Source organism: Ursus americanus, chromosome 15, assembly GCF_024610735.1.
Source record: "Ursus americanus isolate L20-20 chromosome 15, mUrsAme1.1.p, whole genome shotgun sequence".
Taxonomy (NCBI): Eukaryota; Metazoa; Chordata; class Mammalia; order Carnivora; family Ursidae; genus Ursus; species Ursus americanus.
In genome coordinates this window covers 17,918,612-17,937,665 of record NC_142141.1, presented here as the reverse complement: position 1 = coordinate 17,937,665, position 19,054 = coordinate 17,918,612, and the positions used below count along the sequence as shown (strand labels likewise).

Below are 19,054 nucleotides of genomic sequence, written 5' to 3'. Positions count from 1 at the left end.
TATGGAAGTCCATTTTGGTAACCAAAGCATGCATGAGATGGTAAGAAACTGGACTAGGGATTGGGGGGGCTGAAAAAAATATAAAGCATTTTGAGAGGCAGTGTGGACCTGAAGATCTTTATGATGGACAGGTGGTGGGAAAGGGACATTCTAAACATGACTCCAAGGTCTGTGGGCCTAGAACAAGTTCAGAGGGAGCTCTCAAGCTAAGAGTTTTTTAAAAGATTGTAAAAAACAAAAATGAAAACAAAGAACATGTGACAAAGACCATATGTAGTCTGCAAAGCCAAAGATATTTACTATCAGGCCCTTTATAGAATTACCCCACCCCTGGCCTACCTAAGGTATCAGAAGAAGGCTCTGCTCCCAAACTGGGAAGCCTGGAGGGGTTTCATACAGAGTGCAATGTCCCCAGAAAATTAGAGCATTGGGACTAAAGCAGGAGTGAGGTTTGTGTGAAGAATAGACCAATGTAAGAGTCACATATGCATTCCATAAATATTTTTTGAATGTGGGCTCAGAAGATAGAGCTGGTTGAATCCCGGCTCTAACTGCCTACCTGTGACCCTCACTAGGTTTTCAACTTCTGTGCATATCAGTTTCCCCACTTGTGAAATGGAGATAATAACTCTGCTTACTTCCCGGAATTGTTTTTGGAGGGTTAAACGTGATAAGACATGTAAAGCATTAAAACAGTGTCTGGTGCACAACCCACAAGAAACACTAGATTTTGCTGTTATTGAGAACATAGAGGCCCAGAGACGGAAATGAACATGGCATATGCTGAAACAACAGTGAGGTGGTGGATTGGTTTGGTAAATAACAGTAAGTGAGTATCACTTGTAATTATTACCATCAATATTATGACTTTATTGCTGTCATTGGAACTTGGGGTCTGGTCTTGGGACCCCAGTGTTCTCTGTAAAGGATGAGGTTTAGCTAAGATCCCTTCCAACTCTGTCTTTTTTATTTTTTTGTCAATTTTTCCCTCCTTCTTCATTTCCCTTCCTCTCTTCCCTCTATGCGGAACATGCTTAATTCTCTTTGACATTTCTGACAGCAGGGTCATTTCTTCCCCATTCTCTTTAAAAATCCTGATCATGTAAGAACTGGTTCTATTTTTCCCTTCACCATTCCCAGTGATCTCTTCCTTTTGCAGCCCCTCCCCCTCCAGGCGCTTCCAACAAAAGAGTCAGGTCATTTTTCATGCAGTATCAGCTGAGTGTCAGCCTCCAAAGCCTTCGTCCTTGTTTCTCTGAGTGTCGGAAGTTCTCTGTCTTCCCACTAGGACTTTCTGAGAGCATGGAGTGGATCCCAGAATTTCTTTTTTTTTTTTTTTTTTTTTTTTTTTAATTAATAATGATTTTTTATTATATTATGCTAGTCACCATACAGTACATCCCCGGTTTTCGATGTAAGGCTCGATGATTCATTAGTTGTGTATAACACCCAGTGCACCATGCAATATGTGCCCTCCTTACTACCCATCACCGGTCTATCCCATTCCCCCACCCCCCTCCCCTCTGTAGCCCTCAGTTTGTTTCTCATAGTCCATAGTCTTTCATGTTTCATTCCCCCTTCTGATTACCCCCCCTTCCTTTATCCCTTTCTTCCCCTACTGATCATTCTAGTTCTTATGTTCCATAGATGAGAGAAATCATATGATAGTTGTCTTTCTCTGCTTGACTTATTTCACTAAGCATTATCTCCTCCAGTGCCGTCCATGTTGTAGCAAATGTTGAGAACTCATTCTTTCTGATTGCTGAGTAATATTCCATTGTATATATGGACCACAGCTTCTTAATCCAGTCATCTGTTGCAGGGCATCTCGGCTCCTTCCACGATTTAGCTATTGTGGACATTGCTGCTATGAACATTGGGGTGCATATGGCCCTTCTCTTCACTACGTCTGTATCTTTGGGGTAAACACCCAGTAGCGCAATGGCTGGATCATAGGGTAGCTCAATTTTTAACTTTTTAAGGGACCTCCACACGGTTTTCCAGAGTGGCTGTACCAACTTGCATTCCCACCAACAATGTAGGAGGGATCCCCTTTCTCCACATCCTCTCCAACAATTGTTGTTTCTTGCCTTGTCTATTTTTGCCATTCTAACTGGATCCCAGAATTTCTAATCCTTCCTGCTGCAACCGAGCCTCTTCCCACACTTTGTCTGAGAAAAAATGATTGGGGGAAAGAAAAAGCCAGCGGAGGAGCAAGGCACGCAGCCCTGGCGGGCTCAGGCTGGGGTCTGTGCTGGTGGACAAGCTGCGCCCTGCCTGTTACTCACGGCTGCCTTGAGAGGCCAGTCAGGGGAGAAAGATTAGGGTCATCAAGATAAGGCAGAGAATATTCAAACTGGAAGCAAGAAGGGGCTGTTTTTCCAATAGTAAGTAATCAGGGAACAGGAGGATGTAATTTGCAGATTAGGAAAGTGAACAAAGAACATAAAATTAACTTTATAGCAAAGAGGAGCACAGTCTGTTTGAAGAAATAAACCTCCATAAAGCATTATTGTTGATAAAATCAGACTGTTGATTTAAACTAAGTAGGAAATATGACCAAATCAGGGAGACGATGGGGGCTCAGTGGAAGTTGAAGTTGAAACTTCAGGCAGGGATGGAGGGCTGGGATGGAGGGGCCTGATGGGGCGTCCCCGCGCTGGGGGAGAAATGTAGGACCAAAGCAAGAATGCGTGTGCTAAGGGCATCGATAGGAGGGACGTGCCATACCAGGATGCCTCAGCCAGCTTCACTTAGGGATTGTCTTTATTTGAAAAGTGGCATTGATTTCCAAGAATTGGTAAATAACAAATATGCTCTTGCACCCATGCCGTCCCCCCTCCCCCCTCCTGTTTTAATTCTCAATACCCACAAAAGCTCATCTGAAACACCAGCAACTCCCTGTTTGAACACTAGTAGTGACCTTCATACCAAAGCAGAAGAGTCCCAAAGCAATCCTGAGGTGATTAGAACAGGGCTTCTGTCCCCTTTTATCAGAGATAGGTTGACAAGACTAGGATAACACTCCAGCAGTGGGTAGTGAGAACTCCAGCTCTGTGCTGGGAGCTGCCCTTTATTTTTTGTTTTCCCATGCCAAGTCTTCTTGTCCCCACATTGCCTAGCATGGGAGACAGATTTATTGTTTTTGCTGCTTTGACCTGCTGAGGCAGGTCTTCCCAAGACAGGTTCGGGGAAGCATCCCTGTTTAGTAGTGTACTCAGAAGTCTCCATTTGCCCCTCCCACTCCATTTTTCTCCCTTTTCTATCTTGCTCTGAGCCCTGGAAGCTGCATCTTGGAAACCCCTCATCTTCTGGCTTTCTGTAGAGTATAGTTTATGGGAGGCCCTAGTAGAACACAAGTAGGCTAAAAGAGAGAGAGAGGGCAGAGCCTTATGGCCTAGATTCCCTCCCTGCCAGGCTGCAGGCTGGAAGTGCCTTTCTCTACCAAAGGTCAGAGTGAGTTCAGGGCCCTGGCCTTGTCCATTCAGGCACAGGGTATTCACAGTCCCCTTATAGCTGCTAAACTTGGATTGCTTCACCATCCTTTGTTGGCTTTGTTTAAATGTATCCTTGCATTTAACAGTCCCTTCGTTAAGCTCTCTTCTAATGCCCCCATTTGAGTGTGCCATTTTTGTAGGACCTTGGAGGATAGAAGTAATGAGAGCTCCTACCTGGAAATCAGAAGGCATGGGTCACAGCTGAGAGCCTATTAGAAGTTGACCATGTGACCTGGCAAGTTGCTTCTGCTTGTTGGCCTTAGTTTCTTCATCTGTGAAATGGAGATGATGGTGAGACCATCTTTCAGTTAAAGCATGCTATAATTCTGTTTCCACTAGGGTGTAGTGGGCAGGGTTTGGAGGAAAATTAACATAATTTTGAATCCTCGTTTTTATACTTCCTAAATGTGTGGCCGTGGCCAAGTCTCTTGATCTCTTTGAATCTTGGTTTGCATCTTCAGTAAAACATGGAAGATAACCCTTTCCTTGAAGTTGAGGGGGTGCCTCCTTTGGCAGCACATATATTAAACTTAGAATGATACAGAGGAGATTAGCATGGGCCCTGTGCAAGGATGACATGCAAGTTGAGGGGGAGGATTAAATAAAATTGCATGTTTGAAAGCAGCTAGAACAGTGCTCATTACATGGGAGGCATTCAATTCACATTAGAACCTTTCTCTTCTTTACCGGCTTTCTTGAAGGGAAAATGCCTAAGCATGAGGGGAAAGAAGTTTGTTGGCTCTGGAGCTTTCTATTCTTTCCACCTCTAATTCTGTTTATTTATTTTTGCTTACATCTTAGCTCACAGATTCTAGTTCATTTATTCCTTCCAATCTCTTTGTCCTTGAAGATTTCTCCCTGGAGCCATTCCTTCAAAAGAAGGGCAGGTCTGTGGTTAGCTGGAGGGAGGGAACCAGAAGGAACAGGCCCCAGGTACTAAGCCACATGGCTACCTAGCCTTCTGACCAGGACAAGGATTTTTTTCACGGCTCAGAGTTCTCTGGTACAGCTGACACATTTCAGGGACCTTACCTTTCTTCCTTATGCAAAAGTCACCATCATAAGTGAAGGATTGGGCCTCTAATTTTTCATGGTAATCATTCATACCTAGATTTGAAGCCAAAAAGAGCTCTTGCTCAACCCAACCCATAGTCCTGTACACTTCCAAACTTGCCATAAGTGATTTTGTAAAGACTTTTTTAAAAAGTATATGGAGTGAGACTCGTAAAATTGTTGCTGTAAGTTTCGGTATTTAAGTGCATGACCTGCCACAGATAGGTCTAGATGTGGACAAAGCTGTGAATGAAAAAACTTAATTAGTAGCTTCTTCCATTTGCCGTCAGTGTCCTCTCTTTTCATTTCAGCATCTCAGTTTCCAAGTACTCATCATCTGTAACTGCCTGTAGTTGACTGGAGACCCCTTGCAGTCAACTAGACCCCCATAATTCTATCCTATTGCATATATAAACTTATCTGTCTATGTCTGTCAGTACCCACTGAATGCTCTCAAATGTATGATAACTTGATTTGTTCTTCTACCCATCCGTCCATTCATCCACCCACCCACCTTACCTGTCAATTGGCAAATACTGATTAGAGACGCACAAAATATGGTGGTAGGCTTTGTTTAATAATTTTAAAAAGTGTGAGTCACAGTTCCAGACTTAAGAAATACAGAGTGTATTTGCTGGCTCAAAACAAGTTAAAAAGATAAAAAGTTCTCTCATAATACTAGTGCAAACAACGCTAAGTGTCCAAGAGTGATAATAGACATTGTTGAGGCTCAAAAGAAAGAAGCAGCACAATGGGGCAGAGTAATAAGGACTGACTTTAGAGAAGATATGGGAATAGAGCTAGGCCTTGAAGGAGGAGTAGAGTTTATGTGAGTAGAAAGAAAGGGGAAAGCTACCAGAGAAGGCAGGGGAAATGGAAAAAATTAGGAGATAAAATTCTAAAAGTAGACCTGTTTGGCTGGAGTAGAGCATTTGAGAAAGTAGCTGTGGTAATATCGTAAAGGTTGGTTGAGACTGGTTTCTGGAAAAGAGGCTGGAATGTGAAGCTGGGGAGCATTAGCATTTCCTACAGGTAATAAAGAGCTCCAAAACATTTTTCTAGCCAGGGAGAGACATCTAGTAGAAGTCTGCAGGTTGACTTTGAGTATGGAGTGTTTGCATTATCTGTTGACTCACTGATTCACTGATTTCATGCAACACAAGTTTAATGAGCTCTCCTAAGTGCTTAATTCAATGATCATAGCTGGACACTAGTTATTATGTCCTAGTTCCTTCAGAAATCAAAGGAGTCCTTGCTTTGGGGAGAGCTTCTTAATTCATCATGACCAAATAGTTAACCCAGAGAGAAAGAATACAAATAACCACTACAGTTAATTCCTTTAAAAAAAATATTTTTATTGTAAAATTAAACACAGACGCAGAAAACCAAACCAAATAAATGTGTGGCTTAGTGAATTATTATACAGTGAACACCCTTATAACTACCACCAAAATCAAGAAATAGAATTGCCAGCCAGCCCTATAACCCCTCCACATGGCTCATCCTAACAGAATCCCTTTCTACCTCCTGAAGTAATCACCATAGTGACCTTTACAATAACCACTTCTTTGCATTTATTTATGGTTTTATCACTCAAGTGTGCACCCCTAAACCCCATAGTTTAGTCTTGCCCGTATGTTTTTTAACTTGGTATCCCTTTTAGGTCTCTTCTAATCTATGGTTTCCTCCCTCCACCTCTTTCTTTTCTTTATCTGGTGATGAATTTGGGCCCTTTGGCCTGTCAAGTTTCTTAGAGTCAGATTTGCTGACTGCTCAGTCATGGAACAGTTCAATGGGTTCCTCTGTCTTCTGAATTTACCGCAAACTGGGAGCTGAATCCAGAGGCTTGACCTGACACAGGTCTGATCCATTTAATAAGGTTAAGGTGGTGTTATGTCTTGTGTCTGGCTTATGTTGTTCTTTAATATTAGTTGAAGCAGATGCTCAATGTCTACATCCATTAATTCATTGGGATTTGAAAAATAGTAATATTTTAATTCTATGTTTCCTTTTAATTATCATCTGGAATAATTTTATCAAGAGATACTTCCCCTCATCTACTATTTATTATGTAGTACTAGAATTCATATAGGATAGATAGGATAAGGTTTTATTATTTCCTTTTTTTACCCAGTTTTCAAGATGACAGTTGGATCATTGTTTTCTCAGAAGTTGACCAATTATTATTTTTTAAATATATGTCATAAATTCTTGAATTTATTTATATTTATATTTGATGAGTTTCAGTCTATCATAAAACTCAGATCTTTGGCCAGTGGAAAACTCTTCAAGGTGCTTCCTGAGTTCTTCTGACATGACCCTAGTAGTTTTTGACAGCTTCCTTCTAACTGCATGTCAAGATGTGCCAAACTCATCATAAACATTTCCTGCCTCAGACCTGGAATTAGCTGTTTCTCCAAGAAATCCTAGTTTAATTCAATGGGATATGTCATTTGAAGATCAAATCTGAAAGCTATGTGGTTGACTTTTGTTTTTAAGTCCTTTTAATGGAAAGAGCCGGAATAAACAAATACCCCATGAGTTCGTACTGATATTTCTAATTCAGATTCATATCTACAGAGTGTTTACTTAACATCTTTTATTATCGAAGTAGTTCCTTTCTTTCACTGAAAATCCTTTAAGACATGGGGGATGGTAGAATTAGAATATCCCATAATTAGCATTTGCTTTTTTTGTACTTTACATATACAACATTCTCAGAATAGTAATACTCATACTATGACTGACATTATTGTTACTGAAAGCAGATAAAATGGTTTTTTGTGTATGTTGATCATCTCCCCATTTTTTATAGTTGTAGTATATTTTCATTTTGAATCATATACTAGAGTCTCTACCTTTTAACCCTCATTTATTCTTTTATCTACAAGTAACTATATGTCTAATATTCACCAGCAATACCTGTCTGAAACTTGTTCTTTAGTAGACTCCTTAGGAAGGGCTCATGGGAATAATATTCTGAGTCTTAACATGTTATTAGCAGTTTGTGAATTCCTGGATAAAAAATCCTTAGTTCACATTTTCTTTCCTTGAATATCTTAAATACATTACTCTAATTTCTTTTGGCAAAAAGCTTTGCTGTCAAAGAAAAAAATCTGAGGATAATTTAATTTGATTTCCCTTTGTAAGTTATATGCTCCTTTTTGCCTAGGTATCTAATTTCTCCCCCTTTTCTTTTAAAGACAATATTTTTTTCTGGAATATGTCTTGGTTTTAGTCATTCTGGGTCAGTATTCTCAGGTGTATGGTATGTTTTTCAACATATAGTTCAAATCATTTTTTATATTAGGAAAACTTTATTGTATTACAGTTTTTGGTATTTTCTTTGTTCCCTTGAGATTCTTCTGTTCCCTTGGTTACTTTTTCAGGGTCTCCTAATGGTTGTATATTGGATCCTCTTTGCCTATCTTCCAGTTAACTCTTTTTAATGTAAATTACAATTGTTTGGATTTCATTATAATTCATAAGAGGTCTGGGCAAGTAGGCTTATTTCTAAACTGATTTATGATTTGGGGCTAATGACTGACCATGGCCTTTTATATTATTTTCTTTGTTTTGGGGGGGCATTGGAGAAACTGAGCTGTAATCTCCAATGAACAATGTGTATTTCCAGTAGAATAGTAGACCAGTAGAAAAGACAGTTTGGTGTCCTGAGACTTTCATTATCACTCATATCATACAGTCTAAAGATCTGAGATTGGTACTGGAGGTGAGAACTTCCAACTTTTATGGAATTATAAATCCTTTCTTTGCTTTTTCTAATTACTGAAGCCCATTAGGCACAGAAGACCTCACTTTCTTCAGGCATATACATTTAAGAAGATTTCATTTATTTGTTTCACTATAGAACCTAAAATAGCAGTGACGAGAATGGCTCTTGAGGCAGGGGGGATGATATGAGCAAATGCATGGAAGCCAATCTGAGCAAAAATGGTTTGTGGTTTAATAGGATAATTTTTAATGGAGAAGGGATAAAATAATTATCTCCAACATCCTGTGTTCTGTGTGGTTCAAAGAAAAATCACTCATTATAATAGTGTGAAGTTGCTGACCCACATGACCTGGACTTTTGTTTCTGAATTACAAATGTAGCAGCTTAAACAATACAGATTTATTCTCTTACAGTTCTGGAGGTCAGAAGTCCAAAATGGGTTAAGATCAAGTGTTGGCAGGGTTCCGTCTGAGGCTCTAGGAGTGAAATTTGCTTCCTTGCCCTTTTCAGCTTTAGGTGGCCCTCAGTATTTCTTTGCTTGTGGCCCTTTCTTTCCTTCATCACTCCAATCTCTGCCTCATCACATCACTTTCTGCAGCCAAATCTTCCTTACATACAGGGTCCACCTAGATAATCCAGGGTGTTCTCCCTATCTCATAATCCTCACTTAATCACATCTGCAAAGTCCCTTTTGCCTATAAGGTAAGATTCGTAGGTTTTGGGGATTAGGACATGGATATATTTGGGCAGCCACTATTTAGCCTAGCATATGGATTATCTTTTTATACCAAAGAATCCCTAATAACAGAGGGAAGTAAACTCATTTCCATGTTGGTGATTGGGTTGAAGCTCAAAACAATCTCCTGGAAGCCTGCAGTTTTTTTGAAGACTAACATTTTACCTTAAAGGTGCTTGAATTTTGTAGGGTACTCTACACATATGCTTGCTTCCTCATAGGAAGAATAATCTCCCTAGCCTAGTTTCCTGCACCAAAAGAAAAATTGGTCTGGGGAGATGGGCCATGACTCTTCCATGGCTGTAAGGACTCTGGAATACTGCATTAAATGCAGGTAGTAACTGTATTTTATTTGGATGGCATGACATGACATCACAGGAAAGACTGCAAATTAAAAGGTGTCATTAACCTCCACTACAACTGACTCAGGTATAGCTTAATAATCTGGAGGGAGAGGATCCCCAATAGATTCTGATTTTCTCCTGTTCAAAATCCCCAATCGTTCCTGAGTCCCACGAATGAGGCAGGAAGTCTCAGTGGGGGGTTAGGTAAAGATGGCAAGTCACACTTGCTCTTCAATTAGAAAGTGAGTCCAGGAGATCATGGATACCATCTACTCTACAGTGTTGGGTCAGGAGCTGATTCTCATGGAAAGCTCATCTGTGAATTGAGACTTAGAGTAGACCTTCCTTGTTTTCCTGACCCAGGGTTCATGGATGGGCTCTCCATCCTGTCACAGGTCTTACCATGCACAGAGTTAGCATTCTAGGCCTGATTTCTACTAATGGAGAAGGGAAGAGCCTTTTTTTTTTTTTTTTCCTGTCCTGCAGCTCTTTGCATGATAGGCCATGCATAGTTATTATGTACACTTTCTCTGAATCCTTCCTCTCCTTCTACCCCAACCCCTTCTGTTCTGTAACTGCTCAGGGTCCCAGGACAGTTGAAATTGGACCAGCTGGGGTGCTATTTTTAACTTCTTCACACATCATGGCTGAGGACTTGGCCCCCACACAGTTGCATCCACCCACTGTTTCTTCCTCTCTGAGGATGCAGACAGAAAACCAATGCCTGTGCCTGGAGTGGAGGGGGCATGGGAGGCAGGAGGCCCAGTTGTTCTCTCTCAACCTCCTGGTCCACCCAGCTCTGCTTACTGCAGCGTGTAGTGTGGTAATACAGCAATTCATAAAATGTGACATTCATGTGTGTGGCACACTGCTGTGAGCCTGTTTTATTCCATGATAAAGACTACATCTGTCAGGCTCTATCTGCTCATGTTGGGGTCAGGAAGAGAATTATATTGCCCAGAATTGCTCTCTCCTTTCCTCTTACTAGAGGCAGACGTCTGTTTCCTCCCTTCCTCCAGAGCAAGCTGAGAGGTTCTTTTTCAGGGGAGGGAGGGAGTGCGCAGAATCTCTCTCTCTACCCACTGGGTGGACATCCCAGCATCAGGAGAAGGATGGATCAACTTCAAATTATTTCTCTCTTTTGGGGAATTGCCCTAGAATGTCAGAGAATCTCTGTGACCCATTAAAAAACTTAAACATTATATGTCTATACACACACATATATACATATATACACACATACTATTCTGATACAATATATATTACATAGTACAATATTACATATATATGTGTGTAATACATGTATGTGAAGAATTTTTTAAAACTGATTTTAGTTTCGAAACTTTTCACCAGGCATTTTTGTTTCAGTTAATCACGTTTCTATTGCAGCCTGGGGACTTTTTAAAACATTTCTAGAACCCTCTATCTTGCTCCCAAAGGCTTAAGCATTATTTGATAATTAGCCTTCACAATTATGTTATACGTTTTGGAGAGAAGTGTGGGCTGGGGGAGGGTGGGAGGAAGAAAGTTGTGTGTGTTAGTTAATGTGGGAGGAATGAGGGTTATTATCTGGGGATTGGAGGAATGCTTATGAGAGAAAGAAGTTCACTCTGTCAAAATTGTGTTGGTTGCCAGTTCTCTGTGAAACCCTCACTTAGACACAGAGAAGGATGGGGTGGGGGGAACACTGGAAACTTTCTCGCCTTTCCTAATTAAAATGATGCCAGAAAACAGGATCCACATAGAGGCCAGCTACATGCCACTTAAAAAGAAATATGCTTCATTACATTTTCTCTCCATTTCCTGGAACTCACAATGGGAACGCAAGAAAGGAAGACTTGTTGAAATTCTGGACATAGCATTTTGGTACTTGTCCGACTGTTAACTTGGTATCACAGTCAAGTACTTCCTGCTAAAATGACAGTTTTTCTCTCTTTCTTTCTGCCTTGTGTTCATACACCTTTTGCCTCTCCAAGTCCACACATTCACATTAGCAAAATGCACTATCCTGTACTCTTGAAGTCTGTTCCTTTGGTTCATACTCTGTCTGACCCTCTAGAGGAAACCATCACATTTTCCTCTTCAAAGAGGTTTTCATTTTATGAAAATTATTGTATTTTCTTGGGGAAAATTTTGTTTTTGTTGATTGGATCAGATTTCAACAAGGTTGGGTATGTGGCTGATTTAGAAACAGAGAGAAAATGAGAGAAGGGACTTTGTGTTGCACGTATATTGTGTGTGTATATGTACGCACCGAGGCCCTGAGTGTTCTTAGGCAAGAATTGCCCTCAGGCAAAATATTAAAGTAGCTGAAGGTGTGTGCTAGGGACCACTTTTTTCTTCATCACTTTTATTCCAAATCCAAGATGTTAAAGGACCACAGTACTTAACCCAAGCTACAGTGAAGTTTTTGGTTGGGAGGAAGGGTGAGAGAAATCACTGAATTCAGGGGTCTTTTGGAATCACATCACTTATAGTGCTGCTTGAGGCTAGTCATGCTAAATGGTTTTCTCTTGGCCAGGGCAAGAAGCCTGCTGAGGAGCAGGGTTTCCCAGTTTAAAGACATGGGAGCTATGACTGTGATGGAGATGAATGAACCCAGCTAAGTGTTAGACAACTGGGAGTGAAGGGGACCGTGCAAACAGGGGACCATACCACCCAACCCCAGCTATTGCTGTTGGGCAGGAATGTGAGCCCAGTGTTGGCAGACCATTGATTTTTTTCTGGATTATTGTGTGAAGTTTCATGGTTTAAAAATGCTGATCACTCTTCAAATTAAGGGGGGAAAAACAGCCAATAAAATACATCAGATGTCTAGATGTCTCTGCCACAGAAGAAAGAGGGTTGAGTGCATTATGGCCCGTTAACATGCCACATGACCTTGAAAAGGTCTGCTTACTCCTTTATGAACCAAATGAATTGGGATAAATGAGCTCCACAATTTTTTCTTCCTTGGTCCTTTTAGGATTTTTTGACTCCTGAGTTCTGTGTTCAAACCTTTAAGATCCCTTCATCTCCTAGTATTTCATGAAAAGCTGGGTAGATGCCCAAAAGAAGAAAAGAGGAGAAGAAACATGTAAACGAGGGTCAGAATGGATTAAGTAACAGGAGATACTGCCTGCTCACGTGCCACCAAATGCTTTTCCAGAAAAGCCTTCTTTTGAATTCTTTTTTTTTTTTTAAGATTTTATTTATTCATTCAACAGAGAGAGAGAGACAGCCAGCGAGAGAAGGAACACAAGCAGGGGGAGTGGGACAGGAAGAAGCAGGCTTCCAGTGCAGGAGCCTGATGTGGGGCTCGATCCCAGAACCCTGGGATCATGCCCTGAGCCAAAGGCAGACGCTTTAACAACTGAGCCGCCCAGGCGCCCCGTCCTTTGAATTCTTTATGATAGCTGTCTTTCCCTCCTCTTAACACCCATAGTCCTTTTCCATCCCTCTCCTTCAACAAATAGGTTCATTCAATCTATTTATTAATTGCCTGCCTGGGGCCAGGAATATATACTTTCATGACTCCCATCACTTTCCTACTTGTAGTTATTTGAATAAAAGGATGGAGAAAACTTTATTCCCCAAATTCCCAGGATACCAGGAAAAGAAGACGGGTCTGTGGGATGTGCTAGCTATGAGAGGAGCAGGGTGGGCTTACACTTCACAGAGGAGCATACATGGTGAGGCAGGTCAGCTCTTAGAGAGCCCAGACTTTGGGAGCCAGCTGAGAATGAGGCGAAGGGCCATCAAAATGGCAGAAGACCACGTGGTACTTGATGCCACCCCTCTCCACTCATCTCAGTTCTTCCGCAGTTACCAAAGTCATGAGGTGCTGGGGCCCCATCACAGCAGCAGACTTAAATGCACCAGCAGAGAAGAAAGGCCAGGAATTTGCAGAAGTCATAGGGCAAACTATGGATTCCATTGTCTGATATTGTCTGAATCAATTTCTGAGTTGGGGTGAGGCCCCCAGATAACATCTGGGTATGTTTGGGTCCATCTGGACATGTTATCATCTTGGTTAAATTGTGAGCAGTTTCAGAGCAAGATCCTTATCAAAGTTGTTTCTGTGGGTTAAATGCGGTCAACACAGTGCTTTTGCACACAGCAGATTCTCAGTGAATACTTGTTGACTGACTGACTGACCAATTGAATGAATGAGTAAAGGAGAAAGCTATTAACTACAGTCTATGAACACGAATACAGGCATTGCATGGATAGACAGACAAGAAATAAACCAATCCGGAAAGGGTTAATTTCTGCCTTCAGCATTCACAGGAAGGATAATGTATGCTGGGGAGGGAAAGCATTAGTCTCTCCCTTTTGAAACCCCCGAAAAATTTGTCTGAAGCATGTATTTAAATGGGCAGCATACAGGTGTTTTCAGAGCTGCTCCAGCCCCAGAGAAGCCCTCAGGGCAAACCAGAGAAGACGATACTTGGTAACGAGAAACACTCCTCAGCTACTCTGCATGCTTCAGTGGGAAAATGCAAATCAACTCATTTCCGCTTTTGAGGACAACTTCAGATAAAGGGGTCCCCGGGCAAAGTAACCCCTTCAATGTGCCTGGCTGTCTTTCCCCATTGCTATCTTTTTCTGCACTACCTGCTGTGTGAGCTGTAGGGGGTGGGGAGGGGGCTGTGGATTGGCTGCACAGGAGATGAGAGAGGAGATGCATAGTAATGAGGAGCTGAGTGAGGAGAGAGAAGGAAGGGGGCGTTTGCGTGTGGGTACAACTTTGTGTAAAAGGCCTTGAACTAGGAGGTGGAATTACCTCCAGTTCTGTCTCTGTGGCCACCAGCTGAGGGTGACCTTGGGCAAGAGGTGGCATTCACAGGCAGTCAAAGCTAAAGTGAATGTTGAAAATCGTTCCAATTCAATCATCTAGGGTTTTTTTTTTTTTTTCACATTGAGAAACTGAGAGCTGAGGTATCAATGCAGAGTAAGTAGAAGGCAAGGATTAAAATACAGGTCCCCTGGCTGCCAGAACAGAGTCCCTCCACCCGTCCCAAGTGTCATGCTAAGAGGTCCCTGGATCAACAGGCATGGGTTTCCATGTTTCATAATTTGGATGTGGATGTTTGGGTGTGTCTCAGGGCTCAGTTAAGATTTTAAAGATCTGAATAATTCAAAAAACTGTGGTGACCTCGCCTCCTCCCAATTTAGGTGATTGAAAATAAAAACAAGGCAAAACTGTAATCGAATTATAAGGAAGTAGAATAGAGAATGATTATTTTCCATAATGACTACTCTGATACATTCCAAATAGGAAATTTTACTTAAAATTTTTATTTTGGGTGCTTCTGTTTCACCAGGGTGTCTCAGGCACGTGTTTTTTTTTTGCTCACTGGGAAATCCTGTGTATGGACCTCAAATGTCATCAGGTACTCAGTTTTGAACGAGTGCATGAGAGGGTTGTGTGAAGACACATTCGGGCAATTGTTATTTTTGTGTTTATGTGGTTTTCTATGTTATTAAATGCATATGGGTTTTTTGGGTAAATATGTATGTATACATACTCTTCTCTTTCTATGGAGTAAAGCAATCAAATGATTGCTAAAATTGGCAGGCTCTCTAGTTTGCTAAATGAGATGACATTTGTAAAAGAGCCTTTCACATGGGCGGTGTTCAATGCACGAAGGTTACTTTTTCTCACCAAGTAAAAGAACCACTCCAAATGAATCTCCATCTAAACTTGAAATAGTCTGAGTTAGAAAAGCATCTGGGACATGAATTTTTAGAGAAAGTTGTGTGTCATTGAAGTCAAAGATTGGGCAGGTCGGTTTTAGGCTTTATAGATTTTCATAATTTGCCTTTTATGGGTAGAGGCAAGTAACTTACAATTTTCTGTCCATCAGCAAAGTGTTTACTGTAGTTTTTCTGTTTGTGCATATTAGAAACTTATGTGTATGATATATCTACATATCTCTATATCTATCTATCTAGACATGCACATCCATAGACACATCGCTTCGTATCAGTGGCCTTTGGTTTTGGTTTGGTTTGGCTCTCCAGGAGCAGGAAGTAAGATGGTTCCTGCACATCTTGGTCTGTAATCCATAACCTGGAGTCATCGTAGCCCCTATTTGATTCCTATTTACTCGAGAGACTTCAGCCTCCTCTGGAAAGAAGTTTCTGCATGTTAGCATGAGATATTCACTCAAAACAAAGTCTGGAGTTATATGCCCAGTGATAATAAGAAGAATGGGAAGGATTCACTGTAGGGCACCCTACATTTTTTTCCCCCAAGTAGCTTTCTCATCTATCCTGCTAGGTGACTCTCAGGAAAGATCATCCTAACACTATGCTAGTGTTTGTTGAGTCTTTACTGGAGGCCATTGGTTCTCTGGGGTGGCAGTTCTGCCTACCACATTTATCTTCCCCTTCCAAAGGATATTTGGGAATATGGAGACAATTTTGGTTGCCACAACTGGGAGGTGGGAGTGCTATTAACACCTCGCGGCTAGAAGCAGAGTTGCTGCTAGGGCACAATGCAGACACTTTCTCCCACCCAACAAAAAGTTAGCTTCCCCCAAATGTCTGTCATAGTGAAGCTGAGAAACCCTGGGGAATGCCAAGCTCTCTGTTCCTTCCTTACAGGCAAGTTTTCATTAATCTTCTCACAGATCCAATGGGAGAGGTATCTCCCCCATTTGAAAGTGAAAGGTAATACTGCCTGGAGAGAAGAAATGATGTGACCAATGCCACTAAGGCCGAGGTGCAGGACCGCATGCGAGCCAGATCCATCTTTCAGACAGTTTTAGCACTCTGTGCTGCAGACATCCTTATTTGGGTCTGACTGGCATCCCAGAGAATGAGCTATTTCTGCTTAATACACTGGTACCCCTCACAGATACAGAATTGTTCCTGCACCAGAGAGACCAGTCTAGATTTTGTTGTTCTCTCCTACTGGCTAGTGTATTCTGTGCCAAAAGTCACCTGTAGTGTAGACTTGTCCCTGTTTATCCCCTTTATTTTCTTTCATTTCTTTGCCTTGCTCTTTTGGTTTTGCTTTTCTTAGACTGCAATAATCTAGTTCTCCTTCTAAACTGTAACTATAACCCCTTTCTTAAAGAGCCATCCGAGTAGCTGGAGGGCCAACTTCACTGATGGCTAACCAGATGGTTGTCCTGGGGGAGAGGGTGTCGATTATTGCCACCAAGCCGGAGAAAAGGACAATTTCCTCCGAAACAGGACAGTCCCTGACAGTCATTTTTAAAATTTTTCAATGAAATTCTCAGGCTGTCCAAAGGCTAGGAAGACAAAAATAAATCTGAATTTAGGTTCCAGATTGTGCCAAGATTTCACAGGAAAGCTTTCTTCCATAAAAGCCTTCTGAGGAATTCCTTTATCAGGAGAGAAAAGCATTCCTGGAGATCTCATTAGGTAAATTACTCTCAGATTAACATATTTTATTAATTACCTATTATGAGACCCCAAAGCTAAACAATCACAAAAACAACAAAAAGAAGTAAATATAGTTCCCAGTGACTAATAGATGCCATAAAAGACATAATCAGTAAAATCAATTATATGCATTATTATAATGAAAGGTACAGTTAGTGCTTTAAAAAATAATTAGGTTATTGGCTAAGAGGAAACTAGCCCCCCTTCATTACCCCTGGAGCAAGCCCCGGAGGCTTCACTCAAAGGCTTTTAGTATAGAAATCATTGGTTTTATTGGCCAGGCAAATTAGTGACTCCATTAGCTTCACCAGTGGGGGACCCTGGTTTTCCTAAGTCACCAGGTGCTTTTGATCTGGTTGTGCATTTTCTCGAGTGGAAAAATAGAAGGTTGGAACAACGCATCAAGATGGGTACAAAATATCTGCCAGTCTAAATGTGTGGCAAGGGGTAGGAACCAAGGTAAAGGAAGTCAAATAGGGGGTGATGGTTTGGCTGTGTGTGGACGGTGGGGTTTGTGTGGCGCGTGTGGTGTGTGTAGTTTGTGTGCTCCGTGTGCATGCCTACCCAGTGCACATGTTTGTGCCACTTGAGAGCTTAGCAACATTTCCAAACCTCTGTCCAGAGCTCAACTTGCCAGTCTTGCTTTGTATGTAAAAATATTCCATTTAAACCTGTAGCCAAGCTACCTCCAAAGTGCCAATAAATAATATATGCAAAGTTTTTTTTTTTTCTTATCAATATAAAGAAACGCGGAGTTGTGAGGCTGGTGCAAACTCGCATTAGACAATGTAATGAAGCAGGAATTAGAGCAGCGTAGTTCCTCTGGCCATCATAAATGAGGACGGCAGCTACCTGGAGAATGGGAAAACTGATGAGTACAGTCTGTTGGGGAGAGCAGGAGGAAAATTTCCCTCAGGAACACATTTCAAATTACTTATTTATGAACTGATGAACTGGGAGACCACCTATCGAGACATCGGCGTAAGCAGTCTGCTGCAGACAGCTACAGAACTCCAGCTAATTGTGCGGCTGTTTTCTGTTAGAACTCCTGCTATCCAGCTGGGCTTTGGAGGCAGGAAATTTAGGCTATGACTAGAAGTTACGCTTTTCCTCTTTCTTGTCCGCATAAATATATACATACATATTTTAATCCACTTGAATCGTTTGGCGAGGGCCTGGGAAAAAGCTGCTACAATTGGCCCTTGAAGGGCTGGGGGAGAGAGGAGGTTTTGGTGTTGAAAGGTTTGCAGGTTATGCCCTACTGTCCGGGAGGGAATTGAGTTCTGGGCTCCTGTGTCAGCTCTCAAAAGGCTATTGGATCAGGCCCTGGAGAGCCACATCTTCCTCCTTCCCTTCCCGGTCAGCATCCTCCTCCCCCTTCTCAACACCTTTATCGCCATGGCGACAGGGTATTGAGTGCTTCCTAGGTGCTGGGCTTTCGGCGGTGTTTTACATGAATGATCTCATTTTATCTTCACAAGAAACCTATGAAGTAGGTACCATTGCTGTCCCCGTCACATAGGTAAATAAACTGATGTGTGAGGGAAGTGAAGTGACTTGGGCAAGACCATAAGTCCAAGGCCATCTGACCCCATGACTTAGTCTCCTAATCACCTCCTGGATGTTTGTAAATGTTCCTGGAAAGGAAGGAGCATCTTCCATTGGGGAGTGCTATGGACTTACGCTCTGAACTGTAGGCTGTGTGGTGAGGGGAAAGGAATCTGACAATCAGGGAACCAGGGTGTTGTTGAGAGACAGTGTAGCTGACTGGTTAAGAGCTAAGTCCCTTATGGCTTTTTATTATTACTTCCATTTTACAGATAAGGTAATTGAGATGCCACAAAGTGCTGCAAACTTGTCCTAAGTCACATATGTAAGTTACAGAGCTAGTATTTGAACTGGATCTGGGCTGTGAGCTTCCCACTAGGTAGACTAGCTCCTTGAGGGCAGGGTCTAAATCTTATTCAAACTTTAATTCCCAGTACCTGGGAAAATACCTTTGGAAATGAATCCTCAATACATATTTGCTGAAATGAATTTTCAGCTTTAAATTCAGCAAGCTTATGGAGTTCTTGCAAAGGTCCCCATTCCTTGGCCAATACTGCAATAATAGCAGTGTATCATAATATTGACCATCTAACTGCGTGCCAGGCCCTATGCCACGGTACATGATCATCTCATTCAATCCTCAGAACCTGATGAAGGTGGTATTTTTATCATTATTACCTCTGGATTATACTGAAGGCATTGAAGCTTGGAGATATTAAGTCAATGGTTCTCAACTGGGAGTGAT

The 19,054-nt window shown here is 41.7% G+C and overlaps 1 non-coding gene across 1 annotated transcript; it reads left to right on the top strand.

Moving 5' to 3' along the window:
* The first annotated feature begins 3,997 nt into the window (after positions 1–3,997).
* Positions 3,998–4,104, top strand: LOC123788655 (U6 spliceosomal RNA). The gene has a single exon (XR_006778568.2). It is a non-coding gene; the product is annotated as a U6 spliceosomal RNA (small nuclear RNA).
* Positions 4,105–19,054: the final 14,950 nt, after the last annotated feature.